This window comes from Castor canadensis, chromosome 4 (assembly GCF_047511655.1).
Source record: "Castor canadensis chromosome 4, mCasCan1.hap1v2, whole genome shotgun sequence".
Classification (NCBI taxonomy): domain Eukaryota; kingdom Metazoa; phylum Chordata; class Mammalia; order Rodentia; family Castoridae; genus Castor; species Castor canadensis.
Window position 1 is genome coordinate 173,680,434 of NC_133389.1, and position 19,156 is coordinate 173,699,589.

General features: G+C 38.5%; 1 protein-coding gene across 1 annotated transcript in view; it reads right to left on the reverse strand.

The window, feature by feature from the left end:
• Positions 1 to 912: 912 nt before the first annotated feature.
• Positions 913 to 19,156, reverse strand: part of Irs1 (insulin receptor substrate 1) — a 57,524-nt gene continuing 39,280 nt past the window's right edge. The window contains exon 2 of the mRNA XM_020179932.2: positions 913 to 5,472. The gene's annotated coding sequence lies outside the window, so the exon portion shown is untranslated. The remainder of the gene's footprint in view (positions 5,473 to 19,156) is intronic.

Consider the following 19,156-nt stretch of genomic DNA (forward strand, 5'->3'; position numbering starts at 1 on the left):
CTAAGTAAGAAAACTCCAAGGGGCAGGGGGAGAGACTTGGCTACTTCTATATTGGCAATGTAGAAAATTATTCTCAAAAATTGTAGGTGTTACTATTCCTTCTAGTGGTAAAACAATTCAAAATCTCCATGTGTACAGAAATCAGGATTTCCCATACTTGCCTACCAGGAGTCACCTGCTAAATATATATATATTCCAAGTGATCAGTGTTTCTAATAAGCAGCTCTAGCAATCAGAAAAGTTTGGGAAATATTTCCCATATCTGACTACTTGCTACAATCTCCTGAGGAACTTCCAAAGCAATAGCAACAACTGATGTCCAGGCTTTACCCATAGACCAATTAAACCCACATCTCCAGAGTTGTTGTTTGTTTGTTTTTAAAGCTACCCAAATGATGCTAATATGTAGACAGAACTGAGAAACATCACACCTTTGCCTCTACATAGTGTCTCAGCTGATCAGGACTAGCAGTACTGGCCTCCTCTGGAAGTTGGTTAGAAACAGTCTCTCAGGCCTGGCCTCAGACTCCAGAACCATAACTTGTATTTGGACACAGGATCCATATGCACATTCAAGGTTAACAAGGCTGTTCCAGTGCATGTCAATGGATCACAAATCTTTCCATGGAGAGGATGGACAGATTTCTTCTCTCTGTTCCCATCTCCCTTGGCATCACCACCAATAAAGGCAGCTTAAAGTCTTTACAGAAGTCTTTTTCTTTATACACTTAGCCAATGAGAAAAAATTTTTAAAAGGGATAGGAGATGCAAACCTGCCTGTCTCAAAATCACTTGTGAAAGTATATTAAACAGTGCACATTGTTCTTACCCAACCAAATACCCAGTTTCTGTTTCATGTCCCATAATTAAAGACATTAAGAATCACTAACATTCACATCATGAAATCATGAATTCATTTAGACAGTTTTCTTTAATTAACGATGAAGACACTACAGTTCTAAGTACCAGACAGAATCAGGCAAAATAAAATTGAAAACAAGCATAACACTATAAAGAAAACTTGGAAAAGTGAAACACTTCTAAATAAAAAATATAAACCTGGCCTGGTACCCATTACATATATACATAATATGTATGTTATACACATATATACAGTAAATGTTTTGGTAGCAATACAGACCATGCCTTGGTCTTTTGTACACAGATGAAGTAGCACCATGAGCAGCACCACCATCTTAAGATGATAAACCAAACTGCACACACAGTAAATGAAAATATATATTTAGTTAATTTGGCCCACCCTGTAGCCAAGAGGTGTCAGGAAAGTACTTTGTCAGAAAAATTGTCTAGGAACTACATTCTTAGGCCAATGGCAAAGTTCTAAAAAGGAAAAACAGAACAGCACTAAAGATGTCTACACAAATACAGACATATTTTCCTGTGTGTGAATTTCTCCTACTATATGGCATATTGGTTAACACTGGGGAAATGAATAGCATAAGCAAAGATTTGAACACCAGGTGGATGATGAAAGGCTACCACACCAATCTCTTGGTGTATACATCACAAATGCCAAGTCATTGACAAACTAGTAAAGAAAGACAACTCTCCATCTAAGTCATACATTTTCTAATCATATTAGCTAATCTTAAGTTCTTCATTATGATAAATTCCTAAGAGTAGGGCCAAACATTTCCACTATCAGCTAACCCCCTCCTGGCAGCTAATTTGATGCTCCTAGTTACAAGCAGCAAGAGAAACCCCACACACTTAGGAGACTGATTTACAGGACTATAAATGATCTTCTCGGGCTTGGCTTTTGAAATGGCCAAAGGCACCAGTGTTTAACCCTTGATATTCTACTAACTACAGAAAGGCTATCTTTGCTCTCCATGACTAAGCTCGCAGTCTGAATGGAGGCCTATCTCTTAGTATTGGCAAGGTTGTATATCCCCACATTCCTGGAAGAGTATGCTTCTTCAGGTTTCTCAGCATCCCATATGTATGAATACAGCATCATTTCCAACTGACATTCACCCTATCTTAGGAACACTAACCCCACTGTCCAATCACTGCAAAGAAGCTATTTCCTACTTGGTTTCCATCTATTCTCCTTTGCATGCCTTACAGAGTCCCTCCCTCCCTAACTGAGGTCTAAATTCCCAGTGTCTGGTTTGAGGATCTCTGTTTATGATGGTCTGACCACAGAGCTCTGACAAAGCAGCATGAGGCAGATATGGAATCACTGTCACCCATAGTCACAGCACTTCACATTTGTACTGTTCTTCATGGTTCTTACTCTCTATGGATGGGGAGCCTTCTCCCCCCATCCGTAAACCACCTGTAGCAAATGAGTTTCCAACTACAAGGTATATACTGCATTCAGGATGCAAGACAAACAGGACATCAGCACTGTAAAATATTGTTTCTTACAGTACAGTAAAATTATTTCTTAATACTTTGTCCCACATTTAAAAGACAGCTAAAGACAAAAGTCGGGTAAAGAAAAGTTAAAAAATCTCTTTCTGGATGCATGATTTTTAATAGATTCATCTTTGCAGTTACTAGATTTGTTAAGAGTCCTTCACCTTTGAAAGTTAGCAAGAAACAACCACAAATGTAACATCAGTACTAATTTGTCATTATTGACTCAGGTGGTTGATCATTAATGGGTTCTCTTCACTTCCCACTGGTTCTAGGGCCATGCTTTTGCCCAAAATGAACATATTATCAAAGCCATGAAACATATTTGTTCTTTTCACAAAGGAGAATTTTAAAACTGTCCAATTCTCTAAGAAAGAACACTGTGAAAGATTGGTCTCATGAAGATAAGCCACTAACTTCTGGGTTAACCAGACACCACTAGAAGCCCCATTAATATAAGCCCTTGGCTGGCCTACAAATACTTTGAAATGGATAAAAGCCAAGTCACTTCAATAGGAACTGAACACAAGGACTTAGCAGCTGATGTGCTCAAAGTAAACCCTTCGAGAAGTTAGAGCATGAGTTTTTGACTCAAGTACCAGCAACTTCCAGTTTTAAATCAGTAAAGTTTGATACTGCCATCAAACTCAGCTCGGGAACCACTAGAGCAGCTTAAATAAGGATTTCTACCTTTGTGTTACTTGACTCAATAAAAAGCCAAAGATAAGAAACCAAAAATGGATTTTCCAGTCTGTTCATTTCTGTCCTTACCCAAAATATGTTGATAATCCCACATGCAGAGGTATCTTGGTAATACATATTCAAAGTTTAGGTTCCTTAAAAACGACAACCAGCTTTACAAGACATGGTTGAGGCTGACTTCTTTCACTGGTAGCCTTTAATTATTTAAATCCTCAAGGGAAGAGGGCAAGGGAGCTTGCTTTCTTCTTACACTAATAAGAGTCTGAATCAGAATGCTTGAAAAATGAAAACTTACTTTGACAAAGAAAGTGCTTTCTACACAGTGTGAAAAACAACTTTCGTATCAGACTTCCAGAATTGGTGGAATTCTCTTCTAACAGGAAATGATGTAATTCAGCAAATTGAAAATAATGGATTCTTATGATTATAGACCTATTTACCTTAGAAATTGATGAGCATGCAAATGATTAAGATCTGCAACAATGAACCTTGTACAACAGTCTGTGAGGTACATGCCATCTGGTTGAATGAACAGTAACACGGGCCTCAGCAGTATGGTGGGGTCCATTTATCTCCACTCCCTTTTGAGAAGAGTAGGGGTTCCCAATAAGTTGATCAGGGAAGCAGCCACTGCAATGCCCTCCAACCCTGTCCCCTTTCTTCTGGCCCCATCCAGGGAGCTAAGCCTTTCCCAGAAAGAAAATGTTGCTCCTCCTAACAGCAGGGCTCGCAGTGTCTGATACAGGGTTCACACTGACTCAAGGGAGCCTGATATTTGCATTAATTCACTTGATCTTTAGGAAGTTTCCTGGCAAAATGATTAAAAATTCCTCCATAGGCAATATCTTTAAGTGTGCTCATTGACATTTCTATTCACAAGAAAAAAATTCCAAGATGCATATACTTTCCAAACAGGAAAAGGATTAACACTTGCACTGCTGGCTAGATGTTTCAATAGCAATCATTATGCTTGTATGTGCTCTCTGTACACTGTGTTTTATTAACTAATTACTAATAGGCCAGCACCCACTAGGGCAAATAGGCCAATTACATTCAGTTAAATAATGTAACACTGGAAGTTCTCAGAACACAGGAGATAAGGGTCTTGTCTTAATGATAGGGACATGTAGCACTGGTCATCACTTTAACAAACAAAAACCAAAAAAAAAGAGGAAAAACTTTCTGGAATTTTAACTTCTGGCTAGCAAGAACTGACTTGTCTTAACATCCTTTTCAAGACAATGAAGGAAATGAAATACCATAATGTGTGCAGAGAAATAAAAAGTGGTAGGATGTAGTAGAAAGCTTATAGAAGTGGGGATGGGGTGGGAAGCAGATCAACAGTATCTAGTTTATTATGAATAGAAAGACATTTCCAGAATTTACAAACACCTACACTGTTCATTCCAAAGACAGCTTTTGATTTGAAGAGGTTACCCATGTCTCCTCTTCACAGCATATACAATGGAAGACAATGGAAGACAATGGAAGACAATGGAAGACTATGATTTCCTTTTCTTATAATTCTGCTTCCATTCAGTGACCAGTTTTAGGCTGACACTTGAAAACACCCCAGTAGAATATATCCTTCTTCAGTTTAATTAACACGGTCTATAGTCTTACAGGAAAAATAAAAAATTAAGATTAATTCTTGTAAGGAACTTAGCTCAACATCAAGTTTATATTACAAGAGATAGTATCAGCAAATATAACTACACAATTGAGAACCATCTATGGCACTTTGATTCTTATATTATTTTTTTCTGAATTACAGTCTTAAAACAAGGATCATACCCTATTCTACTCTTTTCAGCCTTGTTTTAAGCATTTGCTCCACTCTTTACAACAGAACATTGTATACCTCAGTTCCACATCCAAAAAAAAAAAAAATGTGCTGTAAGAAAAATTACATTTTCATTAAAAATTACACATATAAATCAAAACTTATGTTAAATATTCAATACGCTCTGCACTCAATGTGAACAGTTCTGTATGAAATAATTTACAATGGTGCTCTGTGGAACACAGTTTCAGCAGCAGATGAAACTTATCTTGTAACTGCAAGGAGAGTAAACCTATTTTTTCTTGACATGGTGGTGTGCAGCAGCTCACTGTGGCCAGCTAAGTTCTTAAGGTTCAAGATGAAGTTTACGCAGACTCATTGTTCCGGTGTCACAGTGCTTTTTTTTGCTTGGCACAATATAGAACGTACAGTTCAGTCAACGAACTCCTGAGGATTGTATAAAGTAAACAGACTGAAATGGATGCATCGTACCATCTACTGAGGAGGAAGATGTGAGGTCCTGGTTGTGAATCATAAAATAGTTAGAGTCTGGGTACCCATGAGTTAAAGGAGGATTTGCTGAGGTCATTTAGGTCTTCATCCTGGAAAAGAAAATAAAAGAATTTGTCACCATCGGTGTCTTAAAATGCACATTCAATTACAATTTAGGATCACTTCCTTTAAAAGAGAGTATCAGATAAGCCAAAATTACAAGCACAAGTAGTACTGTGTACTTAAATAAAATCAACAAACTGTATTTAACTTTTTCCCTTCAAAATGCAAGAGTCTAAAGCAATCACAAACTGAAAGTAGTCAATATTAAACCAGTAAACAAATCAATGTAATCTGGATATTTCAGAAGTTTGGCAACAAATAAATACAAAATTGTATAAAACTCTCCAAAATATAGTGAGCAGGTTATAGTCAGTCTACGTTCAATCTTCTTGGTTAAAAGTCAACTGCAGGTTTTTGCATTTGAAGATACAGAGCTTAACATTACAAAGTCTGAAATAGTTTTTTTAATATGACATTATTTGACATGAGAATTTTAGATACAAAAGGAGTCCCATGCAAAACAGACCTAGTTAATCATTAAATAAGAAAAGAAAGGAATTCAGACTTAGGTCTAATAGAAATAAGTTATTTAGGCAGAGGCACAGCATTTCTTCTCTGCAATTCAAGAAGGCAGACCTTAAAAGAGCATTATCCATAATTCTCCTTCAGAGAAGAGACGTTCTCAACCTCATAAAGCATCTTTTGCTCTCAAGTATTACATTAGATGGTCCATCAGACATGCCTATTTTTCATGCACTCAAAAGTTAATCTATACATATCAATATTTATAGAGTGGCCTGAACAGTATGCAGCACAAAGAAGATTATCACAAATTCTTGTTGAATGAGTAAATGGCTCCACTAAGTACTATGGAAGATTCAGAGTTGAATTCTGCTATAAGCCTTTAGAGCAATTATAGAACGGCAGGTATGCTCCATTCATAAATAGAATGAAAAGTAGACAGGTGAATTTCATGATAGACTCACAGAGCGGAATAGCTATAGAGACATGGAGAAGTGCATGTCTCTTAGGGAAATACTTTGCTGGCACAGGCGTCTGGGTTTGGAAGACAAGGAATAATTTCAGGATGTGGAAATAGGGCTTCTGTCTATGATGCTTCGGTGGTAGCACAAGGTCTGCCACATAGCAGGTCCTCAATAACAGACGACAGGGACACAGCACACTTTCCATGGAAGACCTAACAAAACAAGGTCCAAGGGGATGAATGGCCAGCCACAGACAGGCTATGCAAGGGACATGGCTTCACAGGATGACCTGTCTTATAAAGAGGGACACTGGAGTTAAATCTACAGATTTAGATTGAATAGATGGTGAAAAAACTTGACTGAAAGATCAAGAGGTCTTTAATTACATGGCCAAAAAGGATGTGCTTTAAGATATGATCACGACCCACATCAGCAATGGTTTCTAAAATTCACAAACACAGGCACTGACTAATAAAAAGTGCACCCCTCTCCTCCCTCCCTTCCTCTCTTATTATCTCTCCTTCCCTCCCTTTCTTCTTCCTTTTTTTTTGTTTTGGAAACAGGGCCTCACTATGTAGCTCAGGCTGGCCTTGAACTCCTGATCCCCCTGCCTCAGCCTTCCCAGTGCTGGGATTACACATGTAAGCTGCCACCAAGCCAGCCTTTCTCTCCTTTTGAAGGGTTGATTATGATTAAGATCCATCAGCTTTCACTACCCACATAATGGCCCTCAGGTAAGTCAAAGTTTACCAAATGAAGACTAGTTTTATGAGATTTTTCTTTATTTAAAAATATTAAGTCTGCCTCTAAAAGCCAGATAAACTTTTCTTCTTAACTTACTAATAAAGACTTGGCATGGAAGTGCCAATGCAAGCACAAACAAATAGAAAAGCATTCCAGGCTTATCCCTTTAATTGTCAGAGAAACAGGATTTCCTTCATGTGGTCACTGAGAGTGAAAGGCAAGTCCATTCTTCCACAGCCCTTGCTGTGTAACTCCCCAGACAAGGAGCTCCATGGTTCAAATTTTCTTTCATGTTTCTTTCACGTGGGAATGCTCCTTCCAGAATATCTAGATACAGCTGAACACAGCATCACGGTTCTGAGCCTAAAATTAGGCAGGAAAGCCACACTATATTAAAGGACTTGTGACAAAGAAAGAACTGCCAAATATACAATGGGAGAAAAAGCAAAGGGCATGCAGCATGTTTTCCATTTCATAACTGGCACTGAGCCAGAAGGGCTGAATGAACAGCTTAGGACAGGAACAAACTGTACTGCATTTTATCTTCACACGTGCCAACCTGCCTGGATACACAGGGCAGAGAACGGAGGCCCTGTGAGGAGGGAGAGAAATATGGCCTCAGTAGGTGCTAAAGTCTATTGTTTTGCACCAGTAGGAGCCACCCTTGTAATTTTCCATAAGTATGTGCAAAAAGCAGGAAATGAAAGGACATATCAATTCCACAATACACCTTCCTTCTAAAGTCTTAGCATAGTACCTTTGAAAAGGCCTTCATCATAAATCCTGATCAACACGTGTCTGTGCTATTAATGCTGCCTACTGGAGCCATCAATTTAGGAGTCTGTGAAAAAGGGAAACCAAGAGGTGATGTGTGAGGCAATGCTGACATGGTGAGTGGGGATCAGAAGTCTACAGAGACCTGGAACAATTTAAAGAGAAAGTCAGAAATTCACCTGTCTTTGTACAAGGGTGTGCACATGTGTATGTACGTAAAGTACCCAGAAATGACATGGGTTTTTCACAGGCATCCTCAGTGAGAACTGCCTGTCACAGCGGCCACCTTGGGGGCTGCTTACTTAATTCCAATCATGCAGCCATTGTCTGCAGCATTTTTGGAATGCCTTCTCAAGTTCCCATTTCTTTATTGCAACTAGCTTCTCAGCTTCAGGCATATTCTTTTCAATGGTCTCTATAGCAGCCAGTCTTAGCCCTCGGAGGGCACATTTGATCTTTGGAAACAGCCAAAAAGCTTTGAGAGCCAAATATGGTGAATAAAGGGGCTGATTAAACAGTATAATGGTTCCCAGTGAGGTATTATCTAAAGCCAAAGAGTTCCCAAATTTTAGAATTCTGAAGTTTCAAAAACATAGTTGTTCATGACAGTTATCCTGATAAGTTAGTTAGAAAGGAAATCTAATGACATTATAGACAGACCTCGAAATATACTTCATGGCACGAGCATTCACCTTTCCAGTTCCCTGCCTCTAAATGTGAAAAGCTGAATTTGAATCAAGCAATGCACTTAAAGAAAGGATAAGATCTATCTATCTATCTATCTATCATCTATCATCTATCTATCTATCTATCTATCTATCTATCTATCATCTATCTACCAATTGATATGTGTAATTTAACAACACGTTTAAAAAGAGATTGAAAGAGCAATACCCATTCTAGGGTTCCTGCACTCATTCACCTCAATAAATGTCTGTAAGTGACAAACACAAATGCAATAATAAATAATGCAGTAAGCACCAAAAAAGATGACAAAGCATATGTATATTTAACATACTTTATATACATAACCTCAATGGGCAGACCCCAACCACATGCAGCAAATATTGCCACACTGCTTTACCAATACAAATGATCATTGGTGATACTTATCAACTGGAAACCAAAAAGCAAAGCATTTGCTTTAGGGGAAATGCTGTGAAAGTATCAACTGCTGATGTTCTGTGATATATTTTCTCTAGTTATATCAGTGGTGAATAACTTCTGAATCCAGAAATACGATGCACCTGTCAGAAGATTTAGTAGCAGGAAATTACATTTTGACAAAATTTCATCACCACATCAGTATCTATTGTACTCTTTTGTATGTATCTTCTTGTAAGATAAAACCCACCTGATTTTGTTTCTAGTAATGAAAATGTAATTTTTAAAGCATTATAAAATAAGTCAACACTTGAGCAATGCTACTTAAGACCTATGGATTACTGCATTATTGCATCCAGAAGGAATTTACATCTTCTGGATTGTACCCTCTGAAACTATGCTTACTAGAGCCGAAAGACAAATAAAGCTTTTGCTTTCTTTCATACTGTCTCAGTCTGCTGCTCAGTTTTGACTATAAAAGCTGAAAACAGCAGCGTTAAGACATAATTACAAGGGAAGGACTGGACCCCTTCAGCAATGACTTTTTAGTCAAAACCATTAACAAGTGTCTTCATCTTGTATCTACATGTTTTGAAACTTCTTGCCAATTTGTTGAGTCAGGTGTAACCAAGTAATAAGTATCTGATCAGGGCATTCTTAGTAGGAAGAAATAGGTGTAAAAATTTGTGAGATTGTAATGTGACTGTTATCACATACTAAAATATAGCCAGAAAGTCATCCTTCCTCATGCTTTAAAAAATGACTACAGTAATCACTTTTCTTCAAATGGGGAGCATTATTTGAAATCTTTAATTGTAGATGTAACTAGAAAAATTCATATAAATTAAATTCCCCCACCTAAGGAAATGTGTCAACAGATTTCTCTCTTAACATAAATAGCTGTGTGTTTTTTTAAAAAAAATCTTGAGTATAATACAAAAAATGCATAAATAACAGGAACATGTAATGAAGGAATAACCATTATTTGTAATTCCTAACACCCAAGGAAAACCATTATTCAGCTGTGGTTCTAATTTCATTATTTACTTGAAAGACTTGAATTTTTATAATTTTGCATTTAATGTCATAAAATGTTTAAAAAGGAGAAGAAAATAACTGCAAAGCATAGATCTTTCTCATTCTTAAAAATCTGCATTCAGAAAAACATGAAGTGTTAGCCTATTTTTTAGATTATCTGTTTTCCATTTTCCTAATTCACTGTATATCACTGGAAAGTAGAAAGTGCCTCTGACTTTTTGGCTTTAGTTTCCAAAATCCTAAGTTTTTAAGGGAAGCACATCAACAAAGTTTTTGGAAGAACTAATAAGGAAGAAGGGTTCCTTTCAGAGGAGAAAAAGGTTCCCCTCCACTGGGAATGGAAAGGGCAAAGGTAGAGTGACATGAGAGTACACAAGTGGGTCAATCGGCAGGACCGCTCTGTACCTTGCAAGATGCAGGTCAGGTGATGATGCCAGAAGCATCTCTTTCTATCTTGTTTTCCCAGTTAATTGCCACCGCAATTCATGGCATCACTAATTTAATGACCACATCTTCTAGAATGTTGGCATATTAACAAAGCACCCTTAATATATTGCAAAAGTACTCTGTTTTTAAGCATTACTGAATCTGGCAAATAAACCTAGAAAATTAAACAAACAAACAAACAAACAAACAAACAATCACCACTCTCAAGTACCTTCATAGTTCTCATACTATGTGGGTATTCCTCATTTTGACATTCAAGCTATAAAATCCTGGAGAAATAAATGAGACCGGTGATCTTTCCGACAGACTGTTAAACCCTTATTAAAGAGATTCTGCAGCTGAGAGTCTGGGTGAAATGATGGCATCAAGGGACGAGGTAGCAGTATCACAAAGGGCTCTACAGCTATGTCCATCACCAACTTGAAAAGCAAAGCTAAGTTTAGAGAGCTTCAAAAGTTTGGGACACAGGAAAATCTGTTTTCTCTTTACAAGGTGCAGCTGGAAAGAGGGTAGCAAGCCTGAAGCTTTGGAAAAAGACAAAACTAGGTGAAAAAGCATTCTCAGTTTTAAAGCCTTCAGACCACCATCACCAAAATAAATAGGTAAACTAAATTAGGACTGAACTAAAGTTAGAGGTAAGAGCAAGGTGTCTGCAACTTGATGTTGAAAGTAGAAAATCATTTCAGCTTCAAGAAAAGGAAGCCAACTTCTTTTAAAATAAGCCAGGATTGAGCAGGAAAGGCTTGGTTTCATGGTCTTAAACAGTAAAGGGTTAGTAACCAACTGGCCAGAGCCAGTGCTTTAATGGAGCTGCTTAAGTAGCACTCTTGCCTGGTGCAAGTCACATGGGAGAGGGCTGGTGAAAATAACAAGGTTGCTGGCCAGACCCTCCTGTGCACGGGGTTGCCAAGGAAGAAAATCCAAGGAGAGCTGCCAACATGTGAGAGGCCATCTCGCTCCAGTTCCCCTTTTGTCCCAATGAAAGACCTTCTGGCAGGACTGGTGACTTCAGGAGACCACCAATGAAGAAAGGCACACGTATTTTTAAAAGGAGTGAAGATCAGAAATGACCAAGGGGGCCATCAAGCCTGTCAGTTCCCCTGTGGTGTGCCCGGGCCAATGCTGTCAGCACTGTGGATTCCTCTGTTCCCAGCTACAAAAGGCAGAAAGAAGTTCTAGAAACTTCTCAAGATGGTTAGGATGAGAAGACAGATTAAAACGACAACAACATCAATTCTCAATAACTAAAAGTATTCTGTGCGTAGTAGTAAAGGAAACTTGAATAAACATTTCAAAAAACTTAAACCAAACAGTACCCATTGTAGTTATTCCACATTCTCTTTATTAATAGGGAACATGCTGATAAAGCAAATGGGGTTGATGCCATAACAGCTCTGCCCCAAAACTGTAAATTAAAACCTCTCCAATGTGTCTTCTACCAATATGAGAATATGTCCATAGATATGATGGGATCACAGCAGAAGGACTCAGAAAAAAATTCTTCCACATTTGAAGTCTGACCGTATGTACTATGAGCAGGACATCTTTGGGACTCCTAGGAGATGTTTTGTAGCCTATTCCCCCTTGTAGGAATTACATTCCAGTTCTGAAGTTTATACTGTAACATCATGTCAGTTTTTGGTTTTTGGTTTTGTATTGTTGTAATGGTCAGGACACAGGTTTTCTAAGTCTAGCTTTGATACAAACCAGTAGACATCAAATTACATCACAGTTTCATTTACAATGTGGTGTAGAGAAAGTAAAAATTGTTTGCAATCCCATTTCTGTAATTAGACAACAGGGAATCAGGCAGGCTACTGCCACTGTCTTTATTTTTTTCTCTAACACCAAGTAGATTTCTCATTCTTTGCCCTGTCCCCAGAGTCGAGCTGCTTCAAGCAGGCAAGTGCCTGATTGTACATTTGAGTAACTGTCCAGTTACCCAACTCTTTTTCAACCATCATCATTTTTTCCATAATGGCACACGAACTGGGCACAGAACAGACATCCACACAGACAGCCCTGGATCTACAGAGAGCTGAGGTAAGAATCATTAACACCACTGACATCACTTTTGGCAACTGGAGAAATGGGAAAACCTGTGTTTAATCTATTTCCTACCCATCACGAGTTTTAGCCAGAGACCCGAATAATATGGTTGTGGTTGACTTTACGGAAGAACTTGGTAATGCAAGAAACATCTACCGAACTGAACAAGCATGTTTAAAAGGAACCAAGAGGTACCTCTGAGGTGTGGCACTGATCCTCTTCCAGAAGGTTTTTGGGGGTTAATAAACAGGCTTCCAGAGGACAATGCCACTCCCAACAATTCCTAGGAAGGCCAAGCTCAAGCTCAGAGGAGTTTCCCCATGACACATCTAACTAAGATCTCCAGGGAACCATTGTGTTAAACCACAGCTGAAAAAGTTTAGCCTTTGTCTTCCTCTTGCTTTGAGGAAAATGTGGGGGTTGGGGAATAATGTTGGGGAGAATTAGATCTGTGATTCTTTTAAGTTCAATTATGATACCAGGAATTAAACCCAGGGCTTTGTGCATGCTTGACAAGTGCTCTACCACCCTATCCCCTTCATTATTTTTTAGGGTCGTGTGTGTGTGTGTGTGTGTGTGTTTTAGACAGGCTTTTGCTACTTTTTGCTGGGGCTGTCCTCAAAATCAAAATTCTACTGCCTCTGCCTCTAAGTAGTAGGATTGCAGGCATATGCTAGCAGGCCCAGATAAGTGAATTGTTATAAAAAAAAAAAAAGTCTAACTGATAAAAGAACACTCCCTTTCCAAAGGAATTGAAACTAGTCATTATTTTCAAATGTGTTCAACCCACAATTCTTATTCACTTCACCTTAAAGGTTCTTAAGAAAATAATATCATAAATACTTCTGAGGTATGAGAATGATTGTCAAACAAAAGTCAGTATTAAAGAGTATGGGAAACTCTACCATCCACCTTAGATTATAAGCCAAAACCAAGACCCATACTAAATGGGTCGTAATAAAGATAAACTAAAAGTGTTGCTTACGATAAAATAATAATGTGTATTTCCCTTGAACTGTCACTACTTGAATGAGGAGTGAGTAATCCGAATGCAACTTTGAATTCCAAAATGTAATTTAGGAAATTCAATCCAAAAAAGATTACTTGAAGAATGAACATAGAGTTATTACATAGCTGTCACACTTTTCAAAGACTGATCATTTTGTTTAATTCAAATCTTATTTCAAAATTATACTTTGAAAGGAAAATAAGATTACTCCTGTTATCTCTCCACTCATTGTTCATCCTGTGATTGTAGATAAACTGCTCACCCTCCTTAAATCTTAATGTTTTCACCTATAACATAGGATAGCAATACCCATTGCAGAGGATCACCATTAAAATTAAATGTGATAATACAGAAGAGCTCCTATCATTGTGCAGGACATATAATAAGCCCTCAATCATAACTCTTTTGTAACTACTATTATTAAAAACTAGAAACCCTTAGTTCTCACACCTTCTGATACCTGGAAAACACCAGCCAAAAACCCTAGTGGAACTAGCAAGCAAGAATGAACCCATAGACCAAATGGCAAGGGCCAGTGAAGAAGCCAGAATAAGGAGGTATCTTGGGAAGATAAAGTTGTTTTGAAGAGGAAGTGGCATCAAAAAGAAGAGAGGCAGTAGTGGTAGTACTGATGTTAGCAATATGCCCTATGATACAATTTTATACTACCTGCACAGGTAGCAGCTCAAGTTCAGTATTAAGACAGCAGCACTCCCCCATCTTTGAGCAGATCATAAATTAATGCAGTCTACAGAAACACCATTAGAAGGCTACTTCTGTTGCTGGAAGCTTGAAGCCCACCGCCCTTTCTGAAGTCTGCTAATGAAAGCCTCAGAATACTGCATGAAAGCATTTCCAAAGAAATCACACGAAAAGGTTTACATGGATGCTCGGCCAGATTTTTTTTTAATGCACTATTTCCAGGTTCTAAAGCATGTTCATAATTGGTGGGGGAGGAACTGGTTGGCTTTTGTTTCCAAATTCTTTTCCCCAATTTCTCATCTGAAGGAACTGAACAGGAGGGTGATCCAGCCAGTCAGCACTGCCTGAGTAACTTGAAAAACTAAAATTGCTGCCAGATGCACATCTAATCATTGGCAGCTGGAAGAGGAGGGGGAAAAAGTCAGAAAGATAATCTGAAATAATTGATAATGCATACATTGCTGCTTGCAACTCGAAAGTCTTTGAGGCAGACAATGGTATAGATTTCTGTCTGACTGCAGACACTCCTTTATTGTCTTGCATAAAGAGAAAATTCTTCCAGTTGACAAAGAGGGTTGACCTTTCACCCAGTGACCTCAAAGCTCCTGTGTCTTTGCTTTCATCTTTCAAGTCTAACTTCCACTCTGCTCCATCTCCTCTCAATTTTCTCCATTCTTTGATATCTCCGCATTCCTTTTAATTTGGTAAATGTACTTTGCTTAGAAGTTCCCTAACAACACTGAATTAAACTGTTATATGTTATTGTGGTGCTAAGCTGGCTGCCTGGCTGAACTAAAAGATCCCCAAGGACAGTTGTGCCCAATTCTTAATTAGGAGGTGGTGACAGCTCTTAATGTCACCTTTTTTAGGAAATATTTATAGGTTTCTGATGTGAACTGAATTGTGTCACCTTCATATGTTGAAACCCCCAATGTAAATGGTATTAGGAAGCGGGTCCTTTGAGAGTTAATTAGGTCATGAGGGTGGAGCCCTCACAAATGGGAATAGAACCTATATAAGACAAATGAGAGTTTACTCTCTGCTGTCCACCATGAGAAGATACAATGAGAAGACATCCATCTGCAAACCAGGAAGAGGGCCCTCACCAGACAGCAATCAGCGGCACCTTGATCTTGGACTTGCCAGCTCCCAACACCACAAAACAGGGAAAATGTCTTGTCTCCACAGTCAGTTGCAAAGCTCAGGCAGATAATGAGAGAAGGATATGGGAAACAAGGGGACATTTAACTTATGCTACTTGTGACTATTAGTTGTGTGCTTTGTTCTCCAGTGTTTAGGAATTAAAGCAAAATTGAAGATTAGGTCCCCACTGTTCCAGAATTAGTTGATTTTTTTTTAAGTAGTGAACCCACTAACACTGCTCTTTAAGAGACTACATCTAAATCAGAATGCTCTTTCCTAGAGGTTTTTTCTGCTTTATGAAACAAATACCCAACTTGGAAGATGATGCATAACCAAAAAACAAACAAAAACCCACTGTCAAAACACGAAACTGAGATACAAATTCTAGTCTAGTCACTGTTTCTCTGTATGAAATGTCTGCCTAGGAAGACATTTTTAGGACTGTTTTCTCTAAATTTAATCTTAAAGAAAAATAACAAAGGGAGGTAGAGGGGAGAGTACATACATCGTCATCAATGAGAGTAGACAGCACTATAAACAAAAAGAACAAATTGATTTCCAGGTAATTAAACACAAAGTTTTTCAGACTCAACCCTAAGGTAGTAACACTAATAATAGATCCTCCTTAAATATAGCCACAGGAGCTGTTGTGCTCCCCAGGGGTACACCAAGAAAACAATAGCTTCTATTCTTTCCAGATTGTAGCCTGAGATGCTGACAAAATGGCTTCAGAATGAGAGTAAACCACACAGTTGTGCCTTATTATCAAATATCAACAGGCTATAATTAACACTTAATTAACAGCCCCATGAAGGACTTTGCTTAATTCTGCTAGAAAATCACCTAAAGTTTTTGCTAAAGAACTATTTCACCGAAGAGCAGGGTATGGTGGCACATGCTTATAACCCCAGCATTCAGAAGGCTGAGGCAGGAGGATTGTGAGTTTAAGGCCATACTGGGCTACATTGCAAGACATTATCTGAAAAAAAAAGCAAAAAAGAAAAAGAAAAGGAAGACTATGTATCAATGTAGTATAAAATGCTACAATATCAGTGTGATTAAATTAACAGAAATTTGAGAGACATAAATACTTGCCAAAATACTTCCACTAGACTTAGTAGTACCTAAGCCGTTATTATATACCATGATTAACTTTGATTTCCACTTTCAGGTTATATTAAAGTACAGAAAAAAATAAAATTATGAAGATACAGAATAAGCAGTGTTTCTCAGACTTTAATGGGAAAATTTAATGTTAAAAATGAAGATTTCTGAGTCATTAGGCTTGGGATGGGGCCAAGAGTCTCCACTTCTAACCAGCTCCCAAGGGACCCCAATGATGCTGGGCTGAGGACCACACTCTAAGTAGCAAGGGAGTAAAGAACCTACAGGAAAGGTGGAAAGCTATTATTTGAACTGTATGAAAGAATGAGAGGGCTTAGCTGGAGGAATAATGGCAGAGTTACACTGCAAGTCATCCCTTCTCTGTCTCCAAAGGGAAACAGAACTTAGATGGCAGAAACAAACAGTTCAATTGAAGAGAAGTTTCTAGAAGAATTAACTAAAGAAGAATGAGAAATATTTGGTCCCCAGGATTCTTGAACAACACAGAATTAGATAACTGTAAAGATGATACTAGGGAAGACAACAATAGTTAGGATTCTTTAAAAGACTCCAGCTTCCCACCTCCCAACTGCCTCTCTTCCTCTCTCTTTTTCTTCCTCTCTACTTTCTTCTTTCCCTCCCTTACTTCCTTCCAGATCTGGGTTGTCTAATCCATGTCTAAGGTGTTACATCTTAACTGTAGAAATTTTTATCTACATCCAGAGTCATACTGACAATCACCTGATTGGTTTTCTGAGTTTGATGCCTGGAAGACATGATAGATTAAAAACAATCAACCCGAAAATTTTGGTCCTGCTCCTGGTTGTGACCCAGACTTCCTGTTTGAGTAAATGATATCACCATTCACCTAGGGCTCAGGAAAAAATTCCACCTTCTCATTTCTCCATGCCATAAACATCTCATAAACAGTCCTGTCCATTTTCCCCTCCTGCCATTATAATAAATGAATAAAAGACTTCACACTTTGGTATTTTTTTTAACACTGTTTAGGGTTCAGACTAAGGCAAAAAGTCCAGAGGCTGAGGCAGTTGGACTAGGGAAAGGGTGTGAAAATTGTGACCCAATACAATTTTAACCTTACAGAATGAATAGATTACTTTGACATCTGAGGATCTCAGTCCAGAGGAACTGAGGTAGGGCCATGCATATTAGCTGACAAGTTATAGAACCAAAAGTAAGCAGGTATTCCCTACAACTCACCCTAGAGCCATCATTTACCAAATAAACAACATAAACAATGGGGCACAAAGTGGAGGCTAGCTCCAACTCCACATCTCCATTTTGTGAGGAGACTCACAAGCAAGAAGAGCCACCAAATTGCCAACTAAGGTTTCATCTCAAATAAATGAGTAGAACTAAGATAACAATGAAATGACTACAAATCTACAACTTTTTTTTTGAAACATCAAAAGTATTGGTAGCAAAAAAGGGCTCCCATTTTCCTCTGAGTATTAATACTCATCCTTCACCACATGTTTTAAGAGTAAGGATGGCCCAGATGCTGATGGCTCACATCTGTAATTCTACCTACTCAGGAGGCAAAGATCAGGAGGATTTCGGTTCAAAGCCAGCCCAAGCAAATAGTTTTAGACCTTAGTTTAAAAACACCCAATGCACACACACAAAAGAAAAACAATGGGGTGGGTGGAGTGGCATAAGTGGTAGAGTGCCTGCCTACCAAGTGTGAGGCCCTGAGTTCAAACCCCAGGGCCAAAAAAAAAAAAAAAGAGTAAGGATGAGTCTTTATGCAGATAAATACCCAGAACTACAGCTGCTTGCAGAAGTAGCACATTTTGTAATAATAGGGGAAGCAACAAAACCATAATGATATAAAGGTGCCAAAATTTGGAAAAGACCAAAAACCAAGTAAGCAAGAAAGGTTTGGGTCTGCTAATAACTTCCCATTCAACCAGCAGACAAAAGCAAACTGGTCCCAATTTATACAAGAAGGTAAACAGAAATACGGATGTTCTCTGGTCTTATTTATTCAGAAGCCAGTCACAAGATTGTCTCCCCATCAAAGAAGTTTTACAGCAGTGGGCAGGTGTTAATTATTTGATGGCAATTTCATCCATGAGACCTGTGTCTATACTCCAATCCTGAGGTGCAGCTTGACTGGTTTGGGAGAGAAGTCTGGGCAAGGCAAGCATAAGCTTCTAATGACTTTAGGAAATGGTAGGAAAATGATGATGTGGCCAGAGATACTCCCCAAGAGCTAATTCCAAAACCACTGCTGGGCTGTGCAATTTGCACGAGCTGTTTTTCCTAACCAGTTGCAACAGAGTGAGAACACATTTACCAGGGCTATGGGATACAGCAGGAATTCAACCTCCTGCAAAGTACTTTCTGTTGGAGATATGGGCACTCGCTCTTAACAGTTAAGCAATTCTAAGACAATTAGTTTATTCCAGTACTGGGAATTGAACTACCACTTGAGTCACACCCCAGTCCTTTGGCTCTCAGTTTGTTTTTCACATAGGGTCTTTCACTTTTGCCTGGGTTAGCCTCCTATCTTCCCCTCCCAACTAGCTGAAATTATAGCATGTGCCACCATGCCCAGCTCTGGCTTTGTAAAAGGTCTTAATATACATTATTTCACTTAATTCTCAT